This window comes from Chanodichthys erythropterus, chromosome 2, assembly GCF_024489055.1.
Source record: "Chanodichthys erythropterus isolate Z2021 chromosome 2, ASM2448905v1, whole genome shotgun sequence".
NCBI classification, from domain to species: domain Eukaryota; kingdom Metazoa; phylum Chordata; class Actinopteri; order Cypriniformes; family Xenocyprididae; genus Chanodichthys; species Chanodichthys erythropterus.
This window is the reverse complement of record NC_090222.1, coordinates 35,006,543-35,021,016: the sequence shown is the minus strand read 5'-3', so window position 1 is coordinate 35,021,016 and position 14,474 is coordinate 35,006,543.

Sequence of the window (14,474 nt, the reverse complement as noted above, 5' to 3'; positions counted from 1 at the left end):
TGTTGATGCTACTATCTATAAAAAATCCAAGTGGGGAAACACATTACTGATATTCCACTGTGATACAGCATTGCCATACGGCAGCACTGATATTTGATCAATTTACATTAAAACTATGTAAGACAAAGTTGATTTGTTAAGAATTTTTTTTTTTTAATTCACTTATCAAAGATGCTGCAAAAACATAATTTTATGTGTATTATTTATCATGTGTGTGTATACATATTATTATTTATCTTGTAAAGTAAAGTTGGGTGTGCTAAACCAGACATCTTTAGTTCCCATCTTGACCATCACACTTGATGGTGAGTTTGTTTAGCAGTTTCTTCACGACACACTTCACGTGTGTCTATTGATTTTAGGTAGGTTTCCTCAAGCGTCTCTCTCTTTGCCCTTTAAAAATTTGACCCTTCTGAACAACAACAACAAATCCATCAGTTATGCAAGGTGTGCAAGAAATGGCAGTATAATTCACTGCAATGTTGTCATGATGAAATTATCATTAATAATATTTGAGAGTTGAATTAAATGCAAAATTTGAGGTGTGATTTATGCCCAACATAAGTTTACTGCTTATGGTTTGGGGTTTTGAAAGATGTGAGCTGCTTGCCTTAGCAAAGCCACTAAACAGCACAACTTAATTTGCTTTTTTATGCCACATTATTATTATTTTTATTTTATTTTATCATTATCTTCAATACAAAACCACTTACATGCATTAGTAAAATCCAGGTAGTGCTTCTCATGTTAACCTGTGTGTGCTTATGTGAAGTGCTTATGTATGTAGCCACAAGATTTTGGTTCATGTAGACAGCAAAATCTGTCTAGCTTTTTTAATGTTTGTTTTATGAATCTGTACTAGTAGACAATGAACTTTTTTTAACACAAGTAAACAAGTATTAGCATGCCTATTGGGAAAGTTAAAGAGTAAAGTGTGGGAACTATTTTATGTGGGAATTAGCTTCAGGTCATGTTGACGAACTGTTAAGTTGAAATTAGGTTTGTCCTCTTGACTGAAACTAAATATTGGTTCAGATGGGTCTTCAAAGTATTACATAATCATGTGGTTTGCGTTGGCTATCAAATTGAAGTGTGTTCTGGAAAAATATTTAATTGGAGCATGCTTCATTGTAAATGTGCCAACGATCAACTTCTGTCATGTGAGGCAAACAAGATCTACTGTATCTGTGAATGAGGAACTCTCCGATGCAAATAAGTTGCTGCGTATTGCTGTGTTGTGTTATTGTCATTATTATTTTTCTACCCACGTTTTTTGGGGGGTTTAATTCTTATTTTGACTGTAACAAGCAGTGTCAGGGAACAGCTGCTTCCAGATCGCAGGACATAAGCAGAGAGGTTTCTGTTTCAGTGAACCAATGAAAAACATGTCATTTCACTCAAGGCAAAGGATGAACACTGGTTTAATGACAGACCTGAATATCTTTGTTTCCTCCAGTCTGAACAAACTTCAGAGAAGTTGACAGTAACTACAGTAAAAAATCACATATAATGCCACTTTATAGACTTCCAGTGATGCCATGACCGAGTCTAATGGGACAGATGGAAGATGAAAAAAACTTGGATGGCCGATATGTTATGGTAGTTGGATCAATTGGAGGCATAAAGATAACAATTGCAAATATGCCCCAAATGAAGATTGCCCCTTTTTCTTAAAAAATAAAATAAAAATATCAGCACCAGTGGCAGATAAAAGTGAAGGGATTTTACTTATTGGAGATTTTTATTGTATATTGAATTCTATACTACACAGATCACCTGTAATAGCAAAACTTCTATCTAAAATGTCCAAGGAAATGTTAAACCTGATGAATGAAATGGTCTTAGTGGATGTTTGGTGATATATACATACTAAGGAAAGAGACTTTACATGTCGCAAATGCATGGAAGTTACTCTGGGATAAATTATATAAATTTGCTTTTGATATAAAAAAAAAAGTAAAGGAATGTACAACTGAACCAGCCACCATCTCAGACCATAACCCAGTTATCATGGAGGATTCTAGGATTAGACAAACAGTTGAGATATTGGAGATTGAATGTCTCAATGTTAACAATTGCCCAAATTAAACAAATACAAGAAGTACTAAAATACTTTTCCATTAATTATGTGTTACAGATCCCTTGTTTCCCTGGACTCCATTTCCCAGAATCCTCCTGTTCTCCTCACCTGCACACACTTCCCTCGTCAGTTCCTCATCATCACGGATCACCTGCACCTGGACTCTATTGTTAGCACTCCTATATATTGCACTCATTCCCTTCACTCCTTGTCCGTTCTCTGTTTATGTTAGCGTATGTTGGATGTACTCTGCCTTTGTGTTCATTAAAGTATTGTATGTATTGTGGAAATCCGTATCAGCCTCATCTCTACACCAGCATCCGTGACAGAAGAACGGACCCAAACTTTGGATTTCCACAGAAAAAAAAAATGGAGACTTTCCCCAGCTCCCTGGATCCAGCTCCTCCATCGCCTCTCACCCTAACAGCCAGCGAACGCCTTATCGGGCTCCTGCAGGTAGGACGTTCGCTGGAGAGGTATGTGGAGGAGTTCGTTGAGCTTGCTTACTTGACTAACTGGCCCGACGCTCAGTTGATCTCCCTGTTTTTGGATGGATTGGATGACGACACTATCCGTTTTGATGAACCTGTTTTTTGTTTCTCCTTAAGCGAAACTATCAATTTAATTTTGTGGTTGAATGGCTCCAAATTCTTTGTGGAAGAGGTTCAGGATCAGTGTTGTCGTCCAGTCCATCCAGAAACACGGTTGGCCGGGCCAGTCAGTCAACCTCCGGCTTCCTCCGCACACCTTTCCAGCGAACTCCCTGCCTGCCCCAGGCTGGACCCATATTCCTCTACTGGGCCCAGTAAGCGGAGGAGGAGGAAGAAAGCGGCCCCAGTATCTCCAGAGCCGGCTCCAGTGTCTCCAGAGCCCGCTCCAGTGTCTCCAGAGCCCGCTCCAGTGTCTCCAGAGCCCGCTCCAGTGTCTCCAGAGCCCGCTCCAGTGTCTCCAGAGCCCGCTCCAGTGTCTCCAGAGCCCGCTCCAGTGTCTCCAGAGCCCGCTCCAGTATCTCCAGAGCCAGCTCCAGTATCTCCAGAGCCAGCTCCAGTCCCCACAGAGCCAGCTCCAGTGCCTGTGGGGATTTTAATTGTATTTGAGGGGATGAAATGGCCCTCAACCCGTCTCCTCCGAGCCAAGTTCTCCAGTCTCCGCCGCCGAGCCAAGTTCTCCAGTCTCCGCCGCCGAGCCAAGTTCTCCAGTCTCCGCCGCCGAGCCCTCAGTCTCCGCCAGTCTCCGCCGCCGAGCCCTCAGCGCCAGTCTCCGCCGCCGAGCAAGCAGCGCCAGTCTCCGCCGCCGAGCCCTCAGCGCCAGTCTCCGCCGCCGAGCCCTCAGCGCCAGTCTCCGCCGCCGAGCCCTCAGCGCCAGTCTCCGCCGCCGAGCCCTCAGCGCCAGTCTCCGCCGCCGAGCCCTCAGCGCCAGTCGCCGCCGCCGAGCCAACTACTCCTGTGAACTGTGTTATTGAACCCTCCAGCCCAAAGACTGTTTCCCCTCCCTGCCTCCCTCTCCCGCCTCCGTCCATTTGTCTTTACACTGAACCTCCACCTCAAGCCCCCTCGCCCAGATCTCCACCTCGGACCTCTGGGCGATTACCTACACCCCGGCTCCAACCTCCCTCTGCTCCACCGTTGTCCAGCAGTCCACCAGTGTCACCAGCCTCCATCCTGCCCCCGTTCACACCTTGTTCCTTCGTCGGCCTGCCCTCACTTCTGGACTGCACTCCTCCGTCTTCACTCTGTCACTCCGTCCCTCAGCTCCAGTCGGCCTCCTCACTCTCCCCAGTGTTCACTTTGTTGTATGTCGTCTGTCTTACACTGCGGCCTTCTGGAGCACCGGCTGCGCTTCGGTCGGCGGAGCCGCTGGTTCCGCCATCTCCCGCCGGTCCTTCAGCGCCGCCTGGGCACTACGGCATGAAGCCTTCGGTCCCTGACCCGCCATGGCGGCCTGCTGCACCTGACCCGCCATGTCTGCCCGCTGCACCTGACCCGCCATGTCTGCCCGCTGCATGTCTGCCCGCTGCACCTGACCCGCCATGGCTGCCCGCTGCACCTGACCCGCCATGGCTGCCTTCAGCCCCTGACCCACCATGGCTGCCTTCAGCCCCTGACCCGCCATGGCTGCCCACGGCTCCTGACCCACCATGGGTTTTGGACCTGCCCTGGAGACCTCCACTCCAGTCTACTCCTCCCCCTGCTCCAGTTTGAGGTCTCCAGGGTGCCCGCCCCCCTCCCGGTTGTTACATCTACGGCGCGAGGACGCGCCTACCGGGAGGGGGAGGTACTGTTACAGATCCCTTGTTTCCCTGGACTCCATTTCCCAGAATCCTCCTGTTCTCCTCACCTGCACACACTTCCCTCGTCAGTTCCTCATCACGGATCACCTGCACCTGGACTCTATTGTTAGCACTCCTATATATTGCACTCACTCCCTTCACTCCTTGTCCGTTCTCTGTTTATGTTAGCGTATGTTGGATGTACTCTGCCTTTGTGTTCATTAAAGTATTGTATGTATTGTGGAAATCCGTATCAGCCTCATCTCTACACTAGCATCCGTAACATTATGATGGTAATGTCTTTCCTTTGATACTGTGGGATGCAGGAAAATCCACAATAAGGGGAACGATTATAGCTATAGGGTCTCAATTAAAGAAACAAAGAAACTTAAAACAACAAGAATATTAAAATGAAGTAAAAAGGTTAGAGAGTGAGCACACAAAAAAAAAAGTTACACTCAGGGAGTTAAAAGAAGTTAGGAAAAATTACTAACACACAAAGCAGAAGAAGCCCTTACATAAAAAGAAACAAAAAAAAAAAAAAATGAAATGGGAAATAAAGATAGCAGACTTATGGCTTTTCAACTCAGAAAAGATCAAGTCAGCCGTATAGTTCCGAAGATTAAATATCCTGAAATGAAAAAAACTGAGACCAATCCCACAGCAATAACAGATGTTTGATTGTTTTGCTATTACTGAGGACTTTAACATCCACATAGAAACTGCAGAATCCAATATGGCAAAATAAATCCTAACAGTTTTGAATACTTTTGATCTGACTCAGCATGTATATGGACCCACACACAATCGTGGACACACTCTAGATTTAATTATCAGTAAGGGTCTAAACATTTCATCCATTGTCATTAAGGATGTAGCGCTATCTGATCATTTCTCTGTTTTCTTTGATAAATTGATCTTCCTACTTTTGAAGCTAGATCTATCTTGGTCAAAAAGTGATTCTTAAATGAGAATACTAGTGCTGTCACAGACACGCCAAGCTCCAGCACCGTCCAATCAGCGCCCTCCCTCACCAGAGTACTGATCACACACACCTGCACCTCATCAGCACTCCAATCAACCCGCACATAAAAGACACTCACACACACTCAGTCATCGTCCGGTCTCGTTAGCATTAAAGACTTACCTCCATGCTTACCTCAAGGACTTCCATTGCTATACTTACCTGTCTCCCGGGTTTCCAAGTCTCCTCCTGTGTTCCAAGTCTGTGTGTGAGTTTCGTCAGTCTCCAACGTCTCAGCTCAACATTCGCTTCCAAGATCATCGATTCTGCAAAGCACAGGACAGTATCACTACACCATCACTCATCATTCACTTCTACTATGTCTGTTTTCTCACCTGTGTGCACCTTTATCTCTGCTTGTGTCAATAAACACCATTACCTGTGATCTTCTGTCTCTGACCCTTCTGTATTGTAACAGAAGACCGGACCAAGACCGTTTGACACAAATATGAGCCACCCCGATCCATTCCAGGAGCTCGTTGACGCTTTGTGTCGAGCACTCACTACCCATCCATCACCATCACCACCAGCGGTCACCTATGTCATCACCCCGATCTCCCCAAATGAACAAGCTCTACTGACTACATATCGTCAAGGATTGGACCCTTGAGTGTGGTTGCATCTGGCTTGAACGCTTCATTCAACTCTCTATACGCTTTGCCACTCGTATGCAGTCGTGTCTCGAAGAGCACCAGGGCCAGCCACAGCTCAACACCTCCCTCTGCCAACCAGAATCCGTCAGCCCTCCAGAACCAGCCCACAAACCAATGCAACTGAATACCACTCGACTGACAATAACTGAACGGCAGAGAAGGCTGACCCAGAATCTGTGCTTGTATTGTGGTTCCCCTGGGTATGTAATCTCCACAAGCCCAATTCGTCCTCCTCGTCCCATGCTGAGTGTCATCTTCCCTTCGATAAATAAGATGAAACCACTCACCACTGTTGTAAAACTTACTGCTGCTGATGTTTCCATTCCAGTCAACACACTCCTCGATTCTGGGTCAGTAGGCAACTTCATCACTGGCGCCCTCTGCTGTCAGCTCAACCTCAAGACCAAGACAATGCCGTCTACCTACCAGATCCACTCAATAACTGGAAATCCTCTCAGTAAGAGACAAGTTTGTTGGAGTGTTGGCCCACTACAACTTCAAATTGATATACTTCATGTGGAGAAGATTCATCTGCTGGTTCTGTAGGAATCCACCACTGACGTGATCCTAGGGCGCCCGTGGTTGGAGCAGCACAACCCAGTCATCTCCTGGAAGACCGGCGAAATCCTGAAGTGGGGCGACACTTGTTTCATGAACTGTTTTTTCGAGTTTCCAGTTCCATCATCTCCACGTCCTGAACATCTCTCTGTCTGTGCAACATCCATTGAAAGCCCGATTGAAAAACGTTCAGTGGATATACAATCGTGTTACGCCCCCTTCAGTGATGTTTTCTGCCCGAAAAGAGCTTCCAAGCTGCCTCCACACCGGCCATGGGACTGTGCCATTGATCTGCTTCCGGGTGAGTCAGTGCCAAGGGGAAAAATCTACCCCCTTTCCATCCCGGAGGAGAAGGCCATGGAGGAATACATCAAGAAGGCTCTGGCTCAAGGCTACATCCGTCCATCTACTTCCCCTGCTGCATCAAGCTGCTTCTTCATGGTGAAAAAGGAGAGAGGCTTGCTTCCTTGTATTGATTACCGGGCACTCAGCAACATCAGAATTAAGTTCAGGTACCCCCTTCCTCTCTTCCCAGCAGCCCTGGAACATCTCTGTGGTGCCACTGTATTCACCAGGTTGGACGTCCGCAGCACGTATAACCTCATCCGGATACGTGAGGGGGACGAGTGGAAGACCGCCTTTGTGACACCTACTGGACACTATTAATATCTTGTGATGCCGTATGGCCTGGCCAACGCCCCCTCTGTATTCCAGGACTTCATACATGAGGTGCTCCGGGAGTTTCTACACAAGTTCATCTTGGTCTACATCGATGACATCCTGACATACTCCCGGAGCATGGCTGAACATCGCCGCCATGTTGCGGAGGTCCTGAAATGCCTGAGGGAGTTCCAGCTATTCCTGAAAGATGAAAAGTGCTCGTTCCATCAGCCCTCAGTGCAGTTCCTTGGCTATAACATCGACAGCAGTGGCATCCGGATGGACGAGGGAAAGGTGGACGCCATCAGGAACTGGCCATCACCCACTACCGTAAAGGAACTCCAACGCTTCATAGGCTTCGCTAACTTCTATTGTCGCTTCATCCAAAACTACAGCTCCATCACCAGCCCGCTGACAAGCCTCCCCCGTAACAAGTCTCTGTCCTGGACACCAGCTGCAACAGAAGCTTTTAACATCTTGAAAGAAGCCTTCACCACTGCTCCTCTCCTGGTCCATCGCAATCCCAACAAGCCCTTTGTCTGTACCTGTATCTAAAGACTGTACCTGTATCTTTGTGGTTGTTAATAGATTCTCTAAATCCTGTCGTCTGATTCCTTTAAAGGGACTGCCCACTGCCATGGAGACTGTTCAACCACATATTCCGATACTATGGTATTCCAGAGGACATTGTGTCGGATAGAGAACCCTAATTCATCTCTCGTGTATGGAAAGCCTTCTTCTCACTCCTAGGTGTGACCGTCAGCCTGTCATCGGGTTATCATCCGCAGTCCAATGGGCAGACGGAAAGGAAGATTCAAGAGATTGGTCGCTTCCTCCATACCTTCTGTCATGGCCACCAGGACTCTTGGAACCAGTACCTAGGTTGGGCTAAGTACGCACAGAACTCCCTACGCCAACCATCTACCGGACTCACAACATTCCAGTGCGTGCTCGGTTACCAACCCCCACTGTTCCCCTGGTCAGGTGAACCCTCGGACGTACCATCTGTCGACTACTGGTTCAGAGAGAGGGAGAGGGTCTGGGACTCAGCCCACCATCAGCTTCAACGTGCCCTACGTAGCCGCAGGATGACATCTGACATCTGGCTGTCAACCAGAGACATCTGACTGCGTCTACTATGCCGTAAGCTGAGTCCCAGGTTCATTGGCCCATTCACCATCATGGAGCAGATCAACCCGGTCACGTATAAACTTCAACTTCCTCCTCAGTACCGTATTCACCCCACATTCCATGTGTCACTGTTAAAACCTCACCACCCTTCTGTCCCTGTCAGCACTCCAATCAACCCACATATAAATGACACTCACTCACACACACTCAGTCATCGTCCGGTCTCGTTCGCATTAAGGACTTACCTCCATGCTTACCTTAATGACTTCCATTGCTATACTTACCTGTCTCCTGCGTTTCCAAATCTCCTCCTGTGTTCCAAGTCTGTGTATGAGTGTTGTCAGTCTCCAGTGTCTCAACTCAACATCCGCTTCCAAGATCATCGACTCTGCAAAGCACAAAGGACATTATCACTACACCATCACTCATCATTCACTTCTATTATGTCACCTGTGTGCACCTTTATCTCTGCTTGTGTCAATAAACACCATTACCTGTGATCTTCTGTCTCCGACCCTTCTGTATTGTAACAAATGCACTGTTTATGAAGGCTTTAACACCAAGCATAATTGTGAAATATTGTGAATAATTGTGAATAAAAAGAGAATGCAATGATGTGGAAGTTTCAAATTTCAATATTTTATTCAGAATACAACATAGATGACATATCAAATGTTTAAACTGAGAAAATGTATAATTTTAAGGGAAAAATAAGTTGATTTTAAATTTCATGGCATCAACACATCTCAAAAAAGTTGGGATAAGGCCATGTTTACCACTGTGTGGCATCCCCTCTTCTTTATATAACAGTCTGCAAACGTCTGGGGACTGAGGAGACAAGTTGCTCAAGTTTAGGAATAGGAATATTGTCCCATTCTTGTCTAATACAGGCTTCTAGTTGCTCAACTGTCTTAGGTCTTCTTTGTCGCATCTTCCTCTTTATGATGTGCCAAATGTTTTCTATGAGCAAAAGATCTGGACTGCAGGCTGGCCATTTCAGTACCCAGATCCTTCTTCTACACAGCCATGATGTTGTAATTGATGCAGTATGTGGTCTGGCACATACTGCATGTTGTATGTGTTATGTTGGAAAATGCAAGGTCTTCCCTGAAAGAGGCAACGTCTGGATGGGAGCATATGTTGTTCTAGAACTTAGATATACCTTTCAGCATTGATGGTGCCTTTCCAGATGTGTAAGCTGCCCATGCCACACGCACTCATGCAACCCCATACCATTTAACCACTGTGAACTCGAAGACTCACTGTGGGCACCTTTCCGTTTATCCAAGTATGTGCGGCAGTCATGGCGACTCAAGGTGAGAGCAAGACGAGTTTCTCAAAGTGGAAATATGCTCATTATTTCACTTTAGTTGAGCATAAAGACATAAAACTTTTAGTCAAATGTAAGCTGTGTCTTTCTGGTTTGAAGGTCCTATCTGCGATAAACATATGACAAGCTGGATCAAAAAAAAATGTGAAATAAGTTTTTCTAGTCGACTAGTACACTGTAAAACCCAATAAGTTCAGAATACTAAAAACATTTGAGGAAACGTATTACCTCAAAACAATTTAAGTAAACTAATTCATTTTTTTAAAGTTGGTAGAACTTAAAATTTTTGTGACAAGTGTGGCGGGGCTGAGAGCCATGGAAGCGGATCAAGGCCAGTGTGGTGCACAGGTGTCTCTCACTAACAATCCCGTCACCAGCATCCCTTTCCCAACTCATCATAATGTTAATTACATACAGTTAATTTACATAAACATCACATTCAGATCTTGGTTAAATGTTACATAGCAAATAACACATGCTATTATAACTATCAGAGAGATATTATTAGAGAGTCATTACATACTTGCATATATGTAATCAAACAACATATGTGGTCTTAAATGTTTTGCAGCTCATCCTCAACCTAACCACACGGTCTACTCTTCACCACAGTGGTAACCCTACAAAACTAACATAACAGAACCCCCCTGAATCCCAACATAACACAACATTAAACATGAACTTATATCTCCATATGTTAATCTTGTGCAAACACACACAAAATAACACTTAATTTCAACAGTTATGTATATGGTCTGATGAAAAGCATGCTGGGAATTAGAAATCTGCTGCAGCTCAACTCAATCATATTAAGTTCAGCTTACTACACTGAAATTTTGAGTTCATGCAACTTTTTTCTATTAAGTACAATGAACTTTCATTATTATTTGAGTGAAACAAACTCATTTAATTTAATTAATTTCACTGTTTGGTTTTACAGTGTAGTCGTTCATTTCAGCCATTAGTTAAGTAATCACATTTATATTAATTTAATTTCTTAAATACTGGAGAGAATAAATTAATAATGAGCGTTTATGTAATATAGGCTATATAGCACTCAAGCGCACGCATAAAGCTTGCCATAAAGAACCGGCAAAAGTAATGATTATGAATATGACAAAAAAACAGCAAGGAGACATTTTAATTGTTTATTAACAAAGTAATGTTTACTGAATCAGTGTCGGCTGCAAAGAAGAAGTTGACATTGCTGACTCTCATCATCTACGCATATACTGGACGTGCCTAGAGAGAAAATGCACATTTCATTCGGATTACATAATCAGAGTAGCCTATTTTCGTTTTTAATTATTTCGTTTTAAAGTAGATATTTCAAGTCTTCTATCGATATATTTCTCATGTCTGCGAGGCAAGCAGCCTATATGCTGAGTTTCGGTTCATTTAGCCAATAAGACGCGCTCCAGTTCATGCGCCAGTGATCGCTCCTGTGCCTGCCAGGATTATATTGGCTGCTATATTTGCTTCTTATTTATTAAATCCAGGCAATTGGTTGATGAAACACTGATTAAAATTAAGATACAATTTTTACAAAACGAAATTCACTTTAAAGAAAGGCTTTTTATAAAACAAAATTAATGAAGTGGTAAAAATCATGTCTGACCCACTCCATGACTATGACTATATATTGCACATCTTATGATGCATCTTACTCATGCTGTTCACTTTTCACAATCAAGTAAATTAATTAAAAACATAACATAGGACTATTTAAACATATATATGAAACTACATTTTCTTTAATGACAGTACAGAGAAATTTCATAAGCAAGAGCGGATCATGAGTCATGAGTCGGATCAAGAATTATTTATCCTTAGACTTATATTCAATAATGGGGGCATTCAAGTTATTTGACATATTTAAATTTTTTTAAGTAACGCAATAGTTACTTTCCCTGGTAATTAGTTACTTTTATAATGATTTAACTCAGTTACTAACTCCGTTACTATTTGTGAGAAGTAACTAGTAACTATAACTAATTACTTTTTTTAAAGTAACATGCCCAACACTGCTCCTGGGTTGGGGCAGACCCATCAGCTTCATATCTAAAGAACAATAATGAGAGAAAAAACAGAAAAGGCAATTATTTTAAAATACTATCAAATCATTAACAGGAGCACTCTCTTAAAAAGCATGCATGATTATGATCAAGCCATGCCAGTACTTTATATTTCTGTCCAAATGAGTAAAGTAAGTAACACTTAAAGGGAGATTTCTACTACTAAATGGAATATGAACGAGTTAAAGTTCAAAACGATGTGCCTGATATAACAGTATGACTTCACAAAAGCACATTACATTACAAAAATAACACAACATAAATATAAGATGATAAATAAAGGGGCATTTAACAACTTTTTTAACATTATTGAATGTAATTTAACTTTCAAAAGCTGTTTTTTTATTATACATTACAACTGTTAACTTTTAACTATTTTTGAATACAAAGTAATGTGCATGTGTATTATTATTATTAGTATTATTTTTTATGTGTTGATATCTTGTACCACGTGTGTGTGGAAATTGCTGCGTTACGACTGTGGAACTTTTGTGGACGTTTAAAATTGTGCAAAACCATCTCGCACCCTGCTGAGGCCCTGTTATAAAACATACAAACAGTATTACTTTAATTTAACGTGACACCCATTTAACACCCATAAGGGTTCTGTATGTGGCCCACATTGGCCCCATTTATTAGAAACCATATGACCCATGTGGGCCCCTCTAATGAACACACAAATGAGCCCCACTTAGAGCCCACTATGGACCCATTATGGGCCCCTATGGGCTAACACACATGGGGCCTGTGTGGAGCCAATGGACAAAATTCTATGGGCCCCACTTGGGTTGACAGCCCATCAAAAACCCACATGGGGCCCACATGCATATTGGCTGGGTATATATATATATATATATATATATATATATATAGGCTATAAAAAATGAAATACTAAAAATTGTTTCTAGGGTTAAGCTGTTACCCATAATTGTACAAAAACAACTGTAAAAAAACAAATTTTTTACAATTCTAAATAAAGCCCAAATGTGGCCCATATGGGACCCTCAAATTAACAATAGCCGCGTTTCCACTGCCGGGCCAAAGGTGGGCGTGCTAGTGCGTGCCAGGGCCGGTCGCGTTTCCACTGTCACTTCCGGGGCTTGATCGTGCCTCTTTGGTGCTTCCTCGGTGCCAAAGGCACGGGTTTTTCGGCCCGCCGAAAACCTTGGTCCAAAACGGGCCAGCTGGGGCTTGAGGCGCGGTCGAGGTGAAAGGCGGAGCTAATCGTACTCAGGTGATGGTCTACTACACGCTGAAATGGGTTGGGTTGTGTGACGTTTGATCAAGGGAGGTGTGTTTAAGGGCAGTTTTTAGATCAGCACTGCAGAGCTAGTGGACCAACAGTGGAAACGCAACTTGATTTTGGCCTCAGTGCCTAAGGTCTGTGGCCATAGGCCCAGCCCGGCACACTGTTAGCCCTGGCTCGCACTGGCCCGACAGTGGAAAAGCGGCTAATGTGGGCAACCTAACTAGGCCCCAAAATGTATTCAAAATGGGGCCCACATTCAGCCCATCAATGTGCCCACTCTGAAGCCATGCCCAGATGATGCCCATATAGCCCAGATAAAACCCATGTGGGCACCAACATGGACATGTTGGCTGGGACATAGTCAAGCATGCACTTAAAAAAAAAACACTTTATGAATTAATATCATACAGAATACGGGCCAATTTGACCAATCATACAAACATGTGCCATAAACAACCACACAGAAACTCAAAAAGGAGATATCAAGCCGAAATCTCGCTCTCCGTTTGTTAAAGCAAAAAAAATAAAATAAAAATTGTTAACTGGTAGACTACAACTTACCTCCAAATAGCAGCACTTTTCTCCGGTTCTTTCAGGATCACATAGGCCATTCAATTTCTAGCCGGTTGTCGTTGCCATCACGGTCAGTCTGCGATGTCATTTGAACTGGTCAGAATTCCCAAGATTGAGCGATGTATTGCGCTTTCATTGTTTCATTAAATTAATTATACATTGCGACAATATAATTCACCTGAAAGTCCCTGAGTGACTGAGCAAGGGGAATTCAAACGGAGGACTCCGATTGACTGAAGGCAGTGAGCAACAAAATCTGATTGGTCACAGACCAAGTTGAAGAGACATTTGAATTCCGAACGAAGTCTCAATTTTAACCACTCAACATAATTTTTTCGCATGTAACGTTACTTGTGCTGCTGGTGTGTTGTTTAATATAGATTTGTGTGTATGATGGTAAAATGATTCTGCCAGTGAAAACATTTACTCATATTTGGAAATTGTATAGGCTACACTGATATTAAATGGGCTTTTAATGCATTAGTCATACAGAAATAAATAAGCACAAGTAATATAACGAATTCCAAGGATGAATAAGTAAACTTAAAAAATACACTCAAATTTAACTTTAAATACAACTTCAGGATATTAAATAATGTATTTTTTAAATATAATTTCAGTGCATTGATACAAAGATCATTTTCAGTACACAGTTAAAATATACCTTAAATATATTTTTATAAAGTGAAAATAAATACACTTTTAAAAAATAAACTGAACTTACACTTCAAGTATATTTTTCTAAAATATATTTTTTTAGAAAATATACTAAAGTACAATTATTTTAAAGTGTGTTTAAAAATGTATTGTGAAAATATGATACTAATATACTTTTTATATATTTAAAGATAATACATTTTTGTTAGTATATT